Source organism: Parasteatoda tepidariorum, chromosome 11, assembly GCF_982258835.1.
Source record: "Parasteatoda tepidariorum strain Cologne lab strain chromosome 11, Ptep-v5.0, whole genome shotgun sequence".
Classification (NCBI taxonomy): domain Eukaryota; kingdom Metazoa; phylum Arthropoda; class Arachnida; order Araneae; family Theridiidae; genus Parasteatoda; species Parasteatoda tepidariorum.
In genome coordinates this window covers 51,135,440-51,152,733 of record NC_141765.1, presented here as the reverse complement: position 1 = coordinate 51,152,733, position 17,294 = coordinate 51,135,440, and positions in this window count along the sequence as shown.

Sequence of the window (17,294 nt, the reverse complement as noted above, 5' to 3'; positions counted from 1 at the left end):
GTTGGTGTCAACGTCAACTGTGCGCAGAAGGCTCCACGAAGGTGGTCTGTATGCGAGACGACCAGCCATTTGCGTGCCGCTCACATCACGCCATAGGAGAGACCGTTTGCAGTGGGCCCGACAACATGTCCACTGGACGTCAGATCAATGGAGGCCTGTTCTCTTTACGGATGAGTCCAGGTTTAGTCTAGAAAGTGACAGTAGACGTTATTTGATATGGAGAGAACCTGGGACCCGTTATCATCCATCAAACATCCGTGAAAGAGATGCATACGGAAGAGGCAGTGTCTGTGTTTGGGGAGGCATATCCTTAGGAGGGCGCACATACCTCCATGTCTTTCCAAGGGGAACCGTGAATGCTCAGGTTTATCGAGACAACATCCTTGATGCTTATGTGCGCCCATATGCCGGGGCAATTGGTGATTGCTTCCTGTTACAGGACGATAATGCAAGACCACACAGAGCTCGCATTGTTGATGATTATCTTCAACAGGAAACAATTACTCGCATGGAGTGGCCAGCTCGATCCCCGGACTTGAATCCTATCGAGCACGTTTGGGATGCTCTAGGGAGGCGTGTATCTGCCATCAATCCGCCCCCTCAGACCCTTGCCACGCTTGCAACTGCTTTACAAGAGCAATGGCTCTCACTTCCTATTGAACTGATAGACCGCATAATTGAAAGCATCACACATCGCTGTTTGTGCTGTATTGCTTCTAGAGGCAATCATATTCCATATTAAAGGTACTTTTTCTATTGCAAACCGATACTTGCAATTTGTTTATTTTATACATGTGCTAATTTCTATACTACTATTAATGTCTGATAATTTCTTTTTATGTTGTTTAATACCTTACTATGTGTTGTATATTGTGGGTAAGTTTCATAAAATTCCATGTGTAATTTCTTGAGTTATCGCGATTTTTGTGAATTTTCCTTAATTTATGATAACCAGTGTACATGGAACTCCGTAACTATCATTCTTCATATATACTTATAGATCTGTTTCAAATATAAAATAAACAAAGGAATAAGGTTTAACAGGGGTTGAACACTAGGCGACAAAACTTAATTTTAAGTGGAGAAAAGTGAAAATATTATCAAAATCTGTCGGATTATTTTCAAAGAGAGCAGGATTAAATAGATAAAAGAAAAAAAAGAAAGATAAAGCTAGAGGAAATTAAAAAGAAACGTGACAGGAGATTATTAGAAATATCTTTTAGTTTCTTCCGGCAATTAAATAATTTCCAATTCATTAAATCTAACTTAGTTTAATAATAATTTGTCAGGTTTCAATAAAGCTTATAATTTGTGAGCCCTAATGTGCTTATTTATTTACTTAATTTTTGACAATAATTTTTAAGTTATTTAAGTTACGGGTTTGCATGGTGGTTGATTACTATAAAACCTATATTAGAAGAATTAAGAACACGCGTATGCACCCAATTGTAAAACGCAGGGTTTTCCGCAATCACTATCCTTAATGTATATTTTTAGAAGCCTCGTCGAAAATAAAGTAGAAAAACGGATGCATATTACGGATTGTACATTAACATTTAAGAGAGAGAAAAAAACAAAAACGCCTCAAAGTCTAACAAGTCACTATTGAAGAAGGTGGAACTGAAAATCTCGAAACCTCTTCGGTTGCTGGGGGAGTTAGGGAGAAATTAAAAGGTGATTTAATAGAAACATCCCAAGTTTCATCTGACCATCAAACTGATTTCAGTGGTTTGAGTTCCGCTTTCTTCACTAGCGATTAGATATATTTCGATAACTTTTTTTGTTTCTTCATTGCTTCAAAATTTTGTTGAGTCCTTTTAATGTGTGTAATTTTTCTTTGCCAAAAAATATACTATGGGAGGTGGTTTTAAAAATATATACTATGGCTGGGAATTAAAAGATATTCTGCTGGTGTTTGAAGAGTTGTGCAACAGAAAATTGCTTGAATATATTAGACATTACTATTGCTGAAATCACTTAAAGAACCTTATAAATACTTGTACTAAATGAAAAATAACTGTGAAAATTGTTGCAAAACTTACATTATGTGAATAGGAAGTGAAGTGAAATCTTTTATTTAAAAAGAAACCACAATTGTTTGAGTAACAAATAAAGTTCTTCCAAATCTGTATCGTTGCCAAAAAGTGAGGACATAAAATAAAATTTAAATTTCACAATATAATATCTCCATGCATGACTTTGAATTACCCTTCATTCTTTTATCTTTTTGAATTAACTAAGAAACTGGAAAAATATGTGTTTTGGATTTAAACTAATTCCTAACTGCAATGTTGCAATTTTTGAGATGTTTTATTTTTTATGCTCAGCGGATTATGTAGTAATATCGCTGAAAAAACAATTATGGATCATGTAGTAATATTTTTATTGATTTATTCTGTTGTAAAGGCATTGGAAATACTACTTATTTTTTTCAAAAATGTATTCATCCTAACTGCACATTTAGTAATTAATATTTGAAATTAAATGTTTTTTTAGGTAGGTTCACCGTGGAAAATTTTAACAGCTTTTCTTCGCTTAAAATAGCGAGTTAAAGTATTATATATATATATATATATATATATATATATATATATATATATATATATATATATATATATATATATATATATATATATATATATATATATATATATATATATATATATATATATATATATATTCGAATTCGTAATTAATTATCTTTTTATGATGTACAATTATTATGTGATTTAAAATATTTAACTGGTTTTATATATTCTCCTTGAAAAGAAATCACTATTTAATAGCATAATCCCTCATTCTATTGAATTTTACTTAATATTTTCTCAAATAAATTTTTTTTAAAATTCAAATAGTAATAAATAAAGCATTTTTCGCCGTTTATTTGTAAATTATTATTATTATTGTTGTTATTATTTTGACATAGTACACTTATTTAAGAGCTGTGAGGGGGCACAGAGCTGTCTTTGTAAGAGACTGGAGATTTATCTTCGGTGACGGCTTAAAGCTCACCCAATGTCCCAGCTACAGTTATATATATATATATATATATATATATATATCAATTTGCTGGGAATTAAAGGTGGCCGGTGCGCAATTCCAACCGCATTACCTCCATTATGTGAACCCTGAACCTCCATAACCCCGTCGGCCGATAACTAGTTGTGGTGATAGGTAATTTTAAACTTATGTAAGTAGGTTTTATTAGGCTTTTTTGTTTAGGTACGCGTTTAATTCTTGAACATTAAAAAGTCCTATCCATCTGCTCCATTTTAAAATAAATTATTTTTTATTAAGAAAGGAGAGGCTCTTAAGGAAAAATTGCTGAACATTTTAGTATATTTTTTTTAATTAATAAAGTTATGCACGAGAAAATAAGTTTCAGAATTGCTTTTATTAGGTTTTTACCTCATCTTTTGCGTAGAATTTTTACTAAACATATTTTCATACTTTATTTCTTATTTGGTACTAGTTTAGGTCAAAATAAGCTTAAAATATTCTATTTAGCATTTTAATATTTAATGGTTATGGAAATACAGCATGAAATATCGGTGTCCTTTTTTGCGTTAAGGCTTCCTCCAAACACTGCTCACTTCCAATCAATAATTTTTCAAATTTGCACTTATTTGCAGTTATTAAAACTCTAAGAGAAACTGTTATTCATCAACAAAATTTCTTCAGTTTATAAAATCAATTATTGATAAATTTCTGAATAGGAATAAAAAGAAAGTTTTTTTAAAGCTACTTTTTCAGATTTTATATTTTAGTACAAATATAATTCCGCTAATCTATCAGATATTTTTAGTAACTATTAGACTGCTCTTAAATGATACTCTAAAGTTTTATTCCATACGAATTAAAATGAAATACTATGGAGTGTAATAGCGTCTAGAAATGGAAACAGGTTTTTCTTAAACCTGCGACTTTTTTATTTATCATAAACTTCTTGAAAGTTTTAGAAAAATAAATGTACTTTTTTTTTCTGACGAACATATTTATTTTACTGTTTTTAATGATCCCTTCTCAAATAAAAATGTTAAGTGTTAGTTATTTGGTTTCATTTTAAGTTTTAATTCCATCTTAATCAATAAATTATTTTATATTTACAAAAAATTAATTTTTCAAGCATGTTTTACTGAAATCTTTTTGTTTAAATAAATAAAAAAAAAACATATTTACTTAAACTTAACCCACTAAACGGATTTCATTTTATAACTGGCGTTGAGTAGCCAACTTAGGTCTGAGTTTACGACTATCAATGTTCACCTTTGCAGCTTTGTAATTTTGAGTCCTAACCCAGAAGACACGGGAACTCCTGTATCAAGAATTGGGACAAACTAGCCTTCGTGGAGGTCTTTCTAATGAAACTAACCCGCATTTGCGTTACATAGAGAAGAAAACCACGAAAACCTTCCATGGTTAGCCCGACGGCAAGGGGATTCTAACCCATAATTCATCTACCACTAAGGATATTTTATATCAGTACTGAGTTCGGTGTCTGGTGGGGTTGGTTAATTCGTATTAACTAGCCACCGCTGTACTTCGAACCTGGCACTATTGAGATTTGTGGATGAATGATGGATCCTGTTCACATGCATCATGCCTTATGCAGTTAGACGGTGTGTATAAAGATTAATGGCACAAGGCGCAATGCTGAATTAATAAGTACGTGGGTTAAACCCTTTTCAGATAAATGGATTCGACGACCCTGTGGCCTCCAAGTAGTTTTCGCCGTCCATATTTTTGTTTTTACATAGGAAAAGTTTTTGCAGTCTGAATTGCTTTGGAACAATATTTCTTTTCAAACTCTTTAGAACGTACTAACTCTTTAGAACGTACTGAGAGCGCTAAAGAAACTTTATGAGCTCCCAGATAGAACACTCACTCACTTCTTAAAATTCTTTATCTTTTTAATTCTATAAAAATAAAATAATAATAATCTATAAATATTTCGTTTTTAGTTATACTCTTGCAAAAATCCTTTTTTAAGTATTTTTACGGAATTCCATGCTTTAAAAACTTTAATAAAACTTCCTCTTATAAAATTTAAAATATTTAAATTCGAAATAAGAAGATGCGTATGAAAGTAAAGCAACAAGATCAGCTTTATACGCTTGTGTGCATTCACGTTTTCACTTTCTCTCTTAGTTCAAGTTGAAGGCTATAGTCAGCTTTTCTGCCACGCTCTGATAGTGCCGAGACCTGTTTGAAAGGCTTGTTCCGTATGTTGAGGATTGTGTCAGTGGCAAAAAAAGAGAGCCGGCCTGATGCCTGCGCGGACCATTCATGCAAAACATAACCTTGCCTTCTTAATTAAACTTTTCCCTTCTTTTTCAAACTTTGCGCATGCGTTTGAAAGAGGTTACTATGGTAGGCGAAAAATCGCTCTTAATATTAATTAAAAAAGAAATCACAACGCATTGCTAGAAAGCAGTATATAATTTATTTACTAGATAAAATGATTTAATAACAGAATAAGTATAGATAAAGTGAATAGATCAACAGAATAAATATAAATAAAAAGGATTTAATAGCAGAAATTCTAATGATATTCTAACCTAGATAGATATCTTACTTTTAAAGCTGATTTATAAGACCAACTGTGAAAAAAATTTACTTTATTGAAGAAAAAATTGAAAAATATTAATAGAAAGCAAAATATTAACGCATCGAAAAATTTCATTGTTGATCAATTTTTTAATGCAATTCATATAGTATTAAATCTCATATTTTCTTCTGGAATAATTATTTAGAAATTTAATGAGTCGCGCATATATCGGGGGATCGTGTTCTCTGCAAGCACATCTGTATAATTTATTAAAGATGGATTTATTTTTAATTTGCCATTTATTTAGTTTAGAACTTAAATGAATCACCATTCTTGTGTCAATGAATTATCAAAAATTCATCAACATCAGATATTCAACATTTCTTTGGCCAATTAGCTGCATTTATCAAATTTTATATTCCAACAAATAGACGATCGCAAGTTTACTTAATTAATTATTCGAAGTACAGGTAAGAAAAATTTCAAAGATAGGAAGTATGTTGCTCTTCTTTCTTATCAATAAAGCTTAAAGCTTTTAGAGGTTTGAGGGATCGACAATAAATTACAATCAGAAAATAAACTTTGGAACACCCTATGCCAAAAAATACGGTAATATATTTGTAATTTGTAACAGTTTTTTTGGTTATTATATGCGATAATTGCGCTAACCTTCGTAAACCTAGCTTACATATTTATTAAAATATGGACACTTTTATTTAAAAAAAAAAAAAAAAAAAAAAAAAAAAAAAAAAAAAACTAGATTTTTTGCTTTTTTGCTATAACTTTAAAAATATTCAATAAAATTAAGCAAAATTTTTGAAGCAATTTAAAATTAATTAAAAAATTATTGCTTCAGAACTTGAGAAAATTTTTTTTAAAACTGAGCAGGATATGAGTAATTAAAGTAGTGTTTTTAATACTCTGCATGAGAGGGAAAAATTTATTTATTTTTTCTTTTTTTTGTAGCGAATCATATTTGACAACTAATAAAAGAAGTCTGATTTGAATATTTCAAAAATTTAAAAAGTTTCAAGCAATTTTCTATATAGTTTTCGGACTTTTTAAAAGAAAGCTTAAAATGATAAGGGGTTTTCCACAAATATCATTTTGTTCTATTAAACAACATTTATAAAAAATTACACCAGCATTTTTGGGATCATCCCCTTATAAAAGGATCTTTTCTTTCGCATGTTTTCTTTCCTTATACAATCACATTTCGGTGTATGAACATTTATAGTAAAGTATTATCATTGGTTATTCAATTTTGTCTAATGATGCAAATTAATATTTGTAGAAAACCCCTTATCATTCTGAGTTTCTTTTAAAAAGTACAGAAACTTCTTACAAAATTGCTTGAAACTTTATTAACTTTTAAAGTATTCAAATCGGAGTTTTTTCATTGGTTGCCAAATACGATTCACTGCAAAATTATGAAGAAAAAAAAAAGGATTTTTCCACGCATGCGCAGCATAAAATAACTACTTTAATTACTTATGTAATGCACAATTTTCAACGAATTTTTTTCAAATTTTAAAGCAAATATTATGAAATAAGTTTTAAATTTCTCTAAATTCTTTTTTTTAATTTTATTGAATGTTTTTAAAGTTATAGCAGAAAAACGTAGAACAATTTTTTTTATATTAAAAATGTCCATATTTCCATAAATATTTAAGTTAGGCTTGCGAAATTTTGTGCGATCATTACATATAATAACCAAAATAATTGTTACAAGTTAAAAATTTATTGCTACATTTTTTGGTATAGGGTGTTTAAAAACATTATTTTCCATTTGCACATTATCACACTATTTTTTCAACTTCGATCTCTCAAGCTTTCAAAAGCTTTTAACTTCACTGATAAGTGTGAGAAATTGCATGACCTAAACACTTCTGAAGTTATAAAATAAATCTTTAAGTATTTCTTGAAAAATATGAGGAAATGTATTATAAAAGTGTTTCCCTTATTTTGTCCTCTCCCTATATTTCTTATTCAGCTTAATAAGTATCCTGAAACTATTTTCAGAAGATTGTTTCCCAGTACACAATAGCTAAACTCACTTCCCTGTATGCATTATTAGCTTTCAACAAGCTTATAGTTTAAGCAAATTGGCGGATGTAATTATTTAAACTATAATTCTCTCGGTATCTCAATACCTTTCTTAAACATTCTTACAATGTGGCAAGTCAAATTATATACTCTTTTTGCCAATTATGTCTTGTTTTTTATCCAGTCTTTACTTTAAATCGAATATAGAACAAGGCAATTAAAAAAATTCATTATAAAATAAGGACGAATATTATTCTGTAAAATGTAACCCCGTCGTAAGAGAGGTGATTGTGTGAGTAAGCGAGCTTTAGGAAAAGAACACATAGTTTATAATTTAATGAAGAGTCAGTCCTAGGCTGTTCGGTTCATTCACCAAAGTAAAGTTGACACCAGCACCAGGCAATAGAGGACTTATTGGCACAAGGCCACGAGTCACGAAAGATTTTTAGCACCGCAAATTGAGTTGACGTGCAAAGATCAGCGAGCATATAATTAACTAGATACAGGTTCTTTTGTAATCACCACTTTTTTATAATCCTTATCAAAAAGGAAAATTAAAATATGCGCATTGATGATCGCAAATTAATAACAAACCAAGGATAAAATAAATAAATTGTTAAACTTCATTATATCACAATGAGGAAAGTCGTGTGTTAAAGCATCAAAACTAGTCTGATTGCCGGATGAAACTTAGTGTTTCTAATAATCCCTTTCAATTTGTGTCTGTTTTTCCCGATAATCAAGCAAGTTCTGATGCTATGAGTTCCGGATTTCTCAGATAACTGAGACTTGTTTTTTCCTAACTTAAAATTAATTTACAACCCCTAGTGTAAACGTTATTTTTTTATTTTATCAAGGATTCTAAAAGTATGTATTAAGGTCGGTGATTACAGAACTCCTTGTATTTTATTTTGAAATTCTAGTCTCAACTGAGGAAAGGAGATACTAGAATTTGCAGTATCTCCTTTATAAGAATTACATTAAGGTCGGTGATTACAGAATATCCCGTATTATTTACTTTAAGATTCTAGTTTCAACTAAAAAATAACGACACCAGAATTAACAGTATATCCTCGGTGATTAGTTACATAACGCCCTTTATTTTTACTTTGAGATTATAGTTTCAACTGAAAGTAAGAAGATGAGAGAAGATTTTAAGAAATGTGTTTATTAAGTGCTCGCGGTTTGAATGTATTTTATTTTATTTAATTTATTGATTTACTTTTAATTTATTTATTTAAAAAAAACTATTTTTAGCTACTCTTGATACTTTGGTCTTACAAAGAAAATTAGTAAGTGCAGATACAATTAGAAGTTTTTAATAATAATGCAGCGTCTCCCTAACATTAATCTATAAATTTAAATTTATTCAGCACCTAAATGAAAATTAAAATGCGAAACTGCGAAAGCAATTAAGTTTTTTTTTTCTGAAAATTATCGAAGTTATCATACTCATTTTTATACGCTTCTTATTTTGTTATACTACTAGAAATAGACTGTTAGTTATACCACTGGAAAATATCCACACGTAATGTTTAATGTGAAACTCTATATAGTCGCATCTGTGTATTAAAATCAAATGATAAGATGATTTTGACTTGAGAATCAGGCTGCACATACTTTGCTTAGTAATTTCTTAATTATATTTATTAATTTTATAATTAAATTGCTTTATTTTTTAATATATTAATACATTTTGTGTTAAATTTAATAATGATGACATATTAATCGGATTCTGTTATTTATGTGTTATAAATATAACGAGTAGTAATTAACATCCTATAATTGTTTCTTTTTAGCATTATAGCATGCTTTTATTAATGCCTTTATATATTTGTGAAATTTAGTAATTTAAAAAAAAAGTAATATTAAGTTTAACACTAACTTCTTAGAAATAATAAATTTTAAGGCACCTTTTTTTGGGGGGGGGAAGAGGGGGTTGTTTAAATTTTTTTTAGCAATAGTGCTTATAGTATTGAAGTTATCTAAAATGCCGGTAGGAAAACTTATGCCATGATAAGATTAACAAGCATATATTTGTAGAATAATAAATTGTTCTTTGTTTGTTCGAGTACAAAATAATAGACCTAGTATTCAGATTAACATGGCTGATCAGTGTAGAACAAATTATTTTCTGGATCATTATCTTCTCAGGGTTCGCGAAAAGGGAGCACCACCCCAAGATGAGGATCCCTTACATTAGTAATTATATCTCATTGTATTGTTCTATAATGTAAGATTCACTTAGAATTCGTGACGCTTTGTGTTACTCTAGTGACCCTGTTCTGTTATCTAATTATAAGCACCGGTCTTTTTTTCTGATAAAACGGGCTTAATTGATTGAGAAGAAAGATACATTTCCTGGTGTGAACTGAAAATTTAGAAGAACACCTTGCCGTGTTTTTGGAACGGAAATAAGCTGTGAACCAAATTTTAAAGACGTTCTTATTTCAGCAAAAATATCGTTTTTTGCGAGGGAGTATGCAGGATGAATACAAAATTGACTATGTCTAGAGCCTACATTTTTTATACAGGCTTTGATAAAAAAAATTGCTACATCATATTAAATAATTTATAACTAATAATTATTTATAATATATTAAAATATTTTTTTTTAAATACTAAAAAAATGTAAGTTTTAAAAAAATTTAAGAAGTTAGAAAACAATATAAAGAAAAGATATAATGTCGTCGTAAGCACACATGACTATATCCGCAAATTGAGAGTGCTTTCTAATATTGTATTAATATAGCCAAAGCAAAATACATCAATACGATAGTGTGAGCTATATTGCGGATATAATCGTGAGAGCTGATGACCAGATTATATCTTTTCCTTTCATTGTTTTCTTGCATTTTAATTTTTAAATTTTTTTTTTAATATTTTGAAAAAAATATTTTCAAATAATTTTTCCTCTTCTTTTTTAAAATATTTTTCCCTTCATTTTATCGATATATATACAGACTTAGATAAAAATGAAAAACTCTCTGCAAGAATTGATCAAATCTCGTAACTAGTTTCAATCTCTTCGTCACCACTTCATTTTGGTGAAATTTGTTTTAAAACCACGTTTCGTTTGTTAAAAATTTTTTTTTCATTTTCATGAAACTCTGTATTGATTCATAAAAAGCCAAAAAAGCTAAAAATAGAAATCAAAAAACGCTTTTTAAATAATTGAAAAAATACCTGAAATTGGAGCAAGAAAAAGTGTATGTAAGAAGCATTTATCCATAGAACGTTATAGACGCTTTAATAAAAATATCGAAGCAATTTTTTTCTTATTTAAATTGTCAATCTCAATCTGTGGTTTTAAAATTACATGAATACGAATATCTACATTCAATTTTAAAATCACGCGTATAGGAATCTCGATGTTTGATTTTAAAATCCCGTAAATACGAATCTCGATGTTTGATTTTTAAATCGAGTATAATGAAATGCTGGTTCTTGATTAATAATTTTTAAGTCACTTGAACACGAATCATAATAGACGCTTTTAAATCGTATAAATAAGAAACGCGATACTTGATATAAAATCGTGAAAATGCAGAACACGATGAACGATCTTCAATCGCGTAAATAGGAATCGTGATGTGGGATTTAAAATCATGTGATTGTAATTTTAAATCGCGTTTGCATTGGTAGGAAAAAGAGTAAAAACGAATATCTTTCTTCTGGGAAACCTAAATGAGCAATAAAAAGTGGGTTTCTACATACGGCTTTAAAGTTGAGCAGAGAGGAGGGAGTTAAGTCGAGTACATTTTTGCCCTTTGAAAATAGTTTACACTTGTATCATTAGATTTTTCGTTCACTGTGTACTTCTCGAAATATGTTTCTCGCTTTCATACTTTTCGGATACCAAAATTTCTTTTATAGCTAAAGTTTTCAGCTTAGGCAAAGATTCTAAATTGAATAGTGATCTTTTTTTCGTTTTTTTTTTGGATCAGAGTTAAAAGTAAGGACACGATGCATGCATATTAATAGCACTACTCAGAAATATACATTTAGATTTTAACACAATTCTATTTACAAAAATCTGAAAACATTCCTTTAGAATATATCCTATTGTTAAAGATTAATTAAAAAAAATTCAAATTTTGAAATGAAATGTCATTAATGTAATTTTTTTTTTTACTGCAGTAATTCACTCAGTTTGGTTGACCTGTAAGTTTTATGATCGGCACATATGTCGCTTTTGCGTAGTTTTCCTCATGTTCACACATGAATGTTTTGCGCAATGTAGTTACTATCTCAGTTCTCTGCAGAATTATTGCAGAATCAACCTATGAGAACCCGCTATATGCTACGTAAGAGTGGTAAATCTCTCCCTCTATTGTGATTACATTAAACACATCATAACACACATCATTATTACAAATAAAAAGGATTAAATGTAAGTTTGAATCCTAGTAAGCATATGCATTGATTGATTACAGCTACATTTATTACTTTCTCAATGCGATATAAAATAGTTAAGACATTTATTTAACCAAATATATATATATATATATTTCATTGAAAGAAATTTTCTTTAAATATAAAACTTAAGCATCGCAACTACAAGCAATCAATTTAATTGTATCGAGGTCAATGAATTGTTATTTGAAATCATGACTACTTCATATCAGGATCACTTATAATCAATGTCACACATAATCATGATTACAAATATCATACTATTACATTTAATCAAGATTTTAATTACAATGAAAATTATGACAGCTTTTAATCAATTACCATTTTGTTGAATTCTGCCATTGAAACACTCATCAAAGCTTTCTGAAAGTTTTAAGATCCTTTCTTGTTCTTTTTGAGATAAAAGTTTGGAAATCTTAAAAAAAATCAATGTACGCTTTCCTTAATTGTAAGAATCTAGAGTCTCACTCTGGAAGTACTAAGGAATTCCCGAACGTTTTGTGAACATTATCAGAAATACACTGGTTATCATAAATTAAGGAAAAATCACAAAAATAGCGATAACTCTTTCAAAAGTAAGCCAAACCGTGCAAAATTTGCATATGTTGTCCACTAAGAGTAGCTGAGTAAAATTGCAATATGCAAATTAGTGGCGCTGCACTCGGCTTACGTCATCTGCCTGGAGCATAAAAGTCCAAGTTTGAGAGAAAGCACACAAATTTTACTGTGATTGCGACATTGAAAATCTGAGATAGCCAATTCGTAATAATGACCTCTAGGCATCATTTGCCTGAAGAACTACGATGGAGAGCCATCGGGAGACTAGAGGCAGGGCAGAGTCAATCAGAAGTGGCCAGATGGCAAAATGTGAGTCCATCTGTGGTTCATAGACTTTGGAGGCAATTTCAAACCACAGATTCGGCATCTAGGAGGTTCAGTCAAGGACGGCCAACTGTTACGACCAGTGCCGATGACCGATATTTGACATTAAGTGCACGCAGGAATAGAACCGCTACTCCGACACATCTTAGATCCTCTCTTGCTGCAGCCACCGGAAGGTTGGTGTCAACGTCAACTGTGCGCAGAAGGCTCCACGAAGGTGGTCTGTATGCGAGACGACCAGCCATTTGCGTGCCGCTCACATCACGCCATAGGAGAGACCGTTTGCAGTGGGCCCGACAACATGTCCACTGGACGTCAGATCAATGGAGGCCTGTTCTCTTTACGGATGAGTCCAGGTTTAGTCTAGAAAGTGACAGTAGACGTTATTTGATATGGAGAGAACCTGGGACCCGTTATCATCCATCAAACATCCGTGAAAGAGATGCATACGGAAGAGGCAGTGTCTGTGTTTGGGGAGGCATATCCTTAGGAGGGCGCACATACCTCCATGTCTTTCCAAGGGGAACCGTGAATGCTCAGGTTTATCGAGACAACATCCTTGATGCTTATGTGCGCCCATATGCCGGGGCAATTGGTGATTGCTTCCTGTTACAGGACGATAATGCAAGACCACACAGAGCTCGCATTGTTGATGATTATCTTCAACAGGAAACAATTACTCGCATGGAGTGGCCAGCTCGATCCCCGGACTTGAATCCTATCGAGCACGTTTGGGATGCTCTAGGGAGGCGTGTATCTGCCATCAATCCGCCCCCTCAGACCCTTGCCACGCTTGCAACTGCTTTACAAGAGCAATGGCTCTCACTTCCTATTGAACTGATAGACCGCATAATTGAAAGCATCACACATCGCTGTTTGTGCTGTATTGCTTCTAGAGGCAATCATATTCCATATTAAAGGTACTTTTTCTATTGCAAACCGATACTTGCAATTTGTTTATTTTATACATGTGCTAATTTCTATACTACTATTAATGTCTGATAATTTCTTTTTATGTTGTTTAATACCTTACTATGTGTTGTATATTGTGGGTAAGTTTCATAAAATTCCATGTGTAATTTCTTGAGTTATCGCGATTTTTGTGAATTTTCCTTAATTTATGATAACCAGTGTATATATGTAAAAATTGCAATATACGAGTTATCCATACCGGCCAACAATCAGAATCTTTCAAGGTTGATTCCGGTGTTAGACAGGGTTGTATACTTTCTCCAGCCATCTGTTTAATTGCTATTGATTGAAGCAGTGGCGTAAATAACACCCCCGCGATGAGGCGTACGAGGTTTGAGGACGCACAATCCAGAAATAATAAATACACTATGAGAGGAATGCACAATATGCTGTATACCAGCTTTTCGTGTGAGGCCCGCGATAGCTACTAAACATAATTTTAAAAAATATTATAATTTTTTTTTTGGAAAATGAAAAATATAAATTTTGAATTGTGCATTTTTTAATGAGCCAAATCTAAATCAATGTAGTTAGTTCTTCGATCGCTTTTTTCGGTGGCTATCGCTACGAATTTTCAAAGTTTTAAAAATCCCAATATTTTTATTTCGACAAAATTATGATACTAGAATTTCGTGTTTTAGTAATCACTTTTAAAATTCTTTTTTTATGTGCAGTTTATAGTTAATCTAAGTTACTTTTCGATCGTATTTTAGGAGGTTATTATTGGATTATCACGTGTTTCTTAAAATTCCAATCTTTTTCATGCATACATTATAACCTCTCGCGAGTTTTGAATTGTGCAAATAGTAATCACTTTTAACGTGATTTATTTGCGTCAATAGTATTCGCGCTATTTTCTGTGTACCCTCTTTCTTTAGGTACTATTTCTGTATCGTTTCTATAAGTACGTATATCGAAGTTAACTCGTAACTAAAGTTTGATTTATACTCATTTTTCAAAGTATCGTATCGTTTCTTTAAGCATTTTTTTCGATTGTTTTTACCACATGATCCTGATATTTTTTAATAAGTATTAATACGACACTCGAATCACGCATTTAAATATGCCCTTTATTTGTGCCACAAATAAAGGGCACATAAATTTTAGAGGCATCGCAAATCTAAGAGCTTTTTCTTAAATCGTTTTTTCAGCAGTTATTGCTACGCTTTTTCCTTGGATTTCGAAAATATTGATATTTTTTAATCTGGTATTATAACGACTTGCGATTTTCATTTACGAACATTAGAGGTAATTTGTTTTAAAATAAACTTTTGTGTAACGTGAGATGAGAAAAAAAACATCACTTTTCACCCGTCTTTATATTTTTTTTCTCGACAAATCTGTTCTTTGATAAGAAGAAAATATTTTATTTTTGAAAAAGTATCAATTTGGTATTTTTCAGTTTCAAATGAATTGTAACATTTAAAAGAATTTAATTTTATGCAAATATTTACAAAGTTGGATGATGAAAGGGGAAAAAATGAATTGAGGCAATAAATTCTTTTTTAATTATTTAAAAATATTTATTTATTGCAGATATTTTACTAAGTTGGCTGATAAAAAGAATTGTGTCTGAAACACTGATATTTATGTTAAAATTATCATTATTTCCGTCAACATGTCTAGGTACGTGGGCATACGGCCCTTTATTCAAGAAAAGGTTGTGCACCCCTACAGTATATGAATTACAATAAAAATATTTTTTCTTTTATAAGATTTTCTTTAGTTCACTCTTCAAATAATAATAACCCTTAATTAAACTTTGAATATATTATAGTAATAAAGTGATTAATTTTTTCGTATTATTAAGATGAATTTCATTCAAATATGATAAGTTGCTAAGTGCATACAATGTTCCAATTCTAAATTCCCACTTTCTTTCGTAATTATTAATTCCTTTTTAGTTAAAATTAAAATAATTTAAATTGAAATATAAGAATAAAATGAATGATTATAAATACTCGAATGTATCTTCAGAATGTTTTTATTTCATATTAAAATTTTAAAACATTTAAATCTAAGATTGGGAGCATTTATAAATTTTGCACAGAGGCGCACCTAAATCTATTTACGCCACTGGATTTGATTATGAAGAAAGTATCAAAGAATAAAAGGGGTATAAGATGGAACCTTGCTGAACGTCTTTATGATCTTGATTTTGCAGACGACTTATGTTTACTGACCAACACTTTTCAGGACATGAAAACAAACACAAACATTTTAAAAGTAGAGCAAAGAAGATGGGGCTCATTATCAACCAAAATAAAACTAAAATTTTGAAAATTAATCTTAAACAATTAAATGACATATTTTTAGAAAATAATAAAGTGAAGGAGGTAAGCTGTTTTACGTATCTTGGAAGTATAATTAACAACAAAGGAGGAAGTGATGAAGATATACTAAATAGACTAAACAAAGTCAGAAGCAGTTACGATATTCTCAATAAATTTAGGATTAAAAAAAAAAAAAATAATGAATTCAACTAAAATTAGAATCTTCAGTACTAATGTTAAATTTGTCCTACTATATGGGTCTGAGACATGGCACTGTAATAAAAATAGCATGAAAAATCTTTAAGTATTTATTAACAACTGTTTAAGAAGAATCTTACGTATCAAGTGGTTCCATAAAATTTGTCAAAGCAGAAATCCTTAGAAAAGCAAAACAAAAACGGATTAATCTGAAAATTAAAAAACGTAAATGAAAATGGATAGGTCATTTACTACGTAAACCTGAAAAATTTAAAGGGAAAAAGTTTTTTATTGGAACCCTCAAGGCAATAGAAAAAGAGGAAGACCTAAAAATACTTTGAACAAAAATAATATGATTAGCAAATTGAAAACAATATTAAAGACATGGAGAAAGGCAAAATATCTGGCCACAAATAGAATGAGATGAAAAGTTATGATAGAAGCCCTATGCTCCAATTCGGAGTGAAAAGGAATATGTATGTACTTATCTTCTTTCCTTTAAGTTAATTTTTTTTCGTCAGATATAGTTTAGTAATTTTTTGGATCAGTGTAGTTAGAGTGTTTAACGTCATTTACGTATAGCTCTTTAATCATTAGCATCTTCATATAAATGAACCACAAATTGACATTCTGCTGTTCATGTATTAGCTTTGAATATAATCATTTAACTTTAAATATTCAAGCATCGTTTCGTGCGATATTTATTCCGATACCCTAGTTATTGCTCCCAGCTCCCCAATAACATTCATTTTTTATTCTGTAATAATAATTTAATATTTAATTAATTTTATTAAACTTCAAAAATCTCGTTCACAGACATAAGAATAGTTCACAGAATAGCTATTTTCCGAAAAGCTATAATAATTACGAACAATAGCTTTCAACATGAAGTGTTGTTCATAGCAGAATTTAGAAAATGTTTAGCCAGTTTGAAATAAAAATAGTCATTTATAGAAATA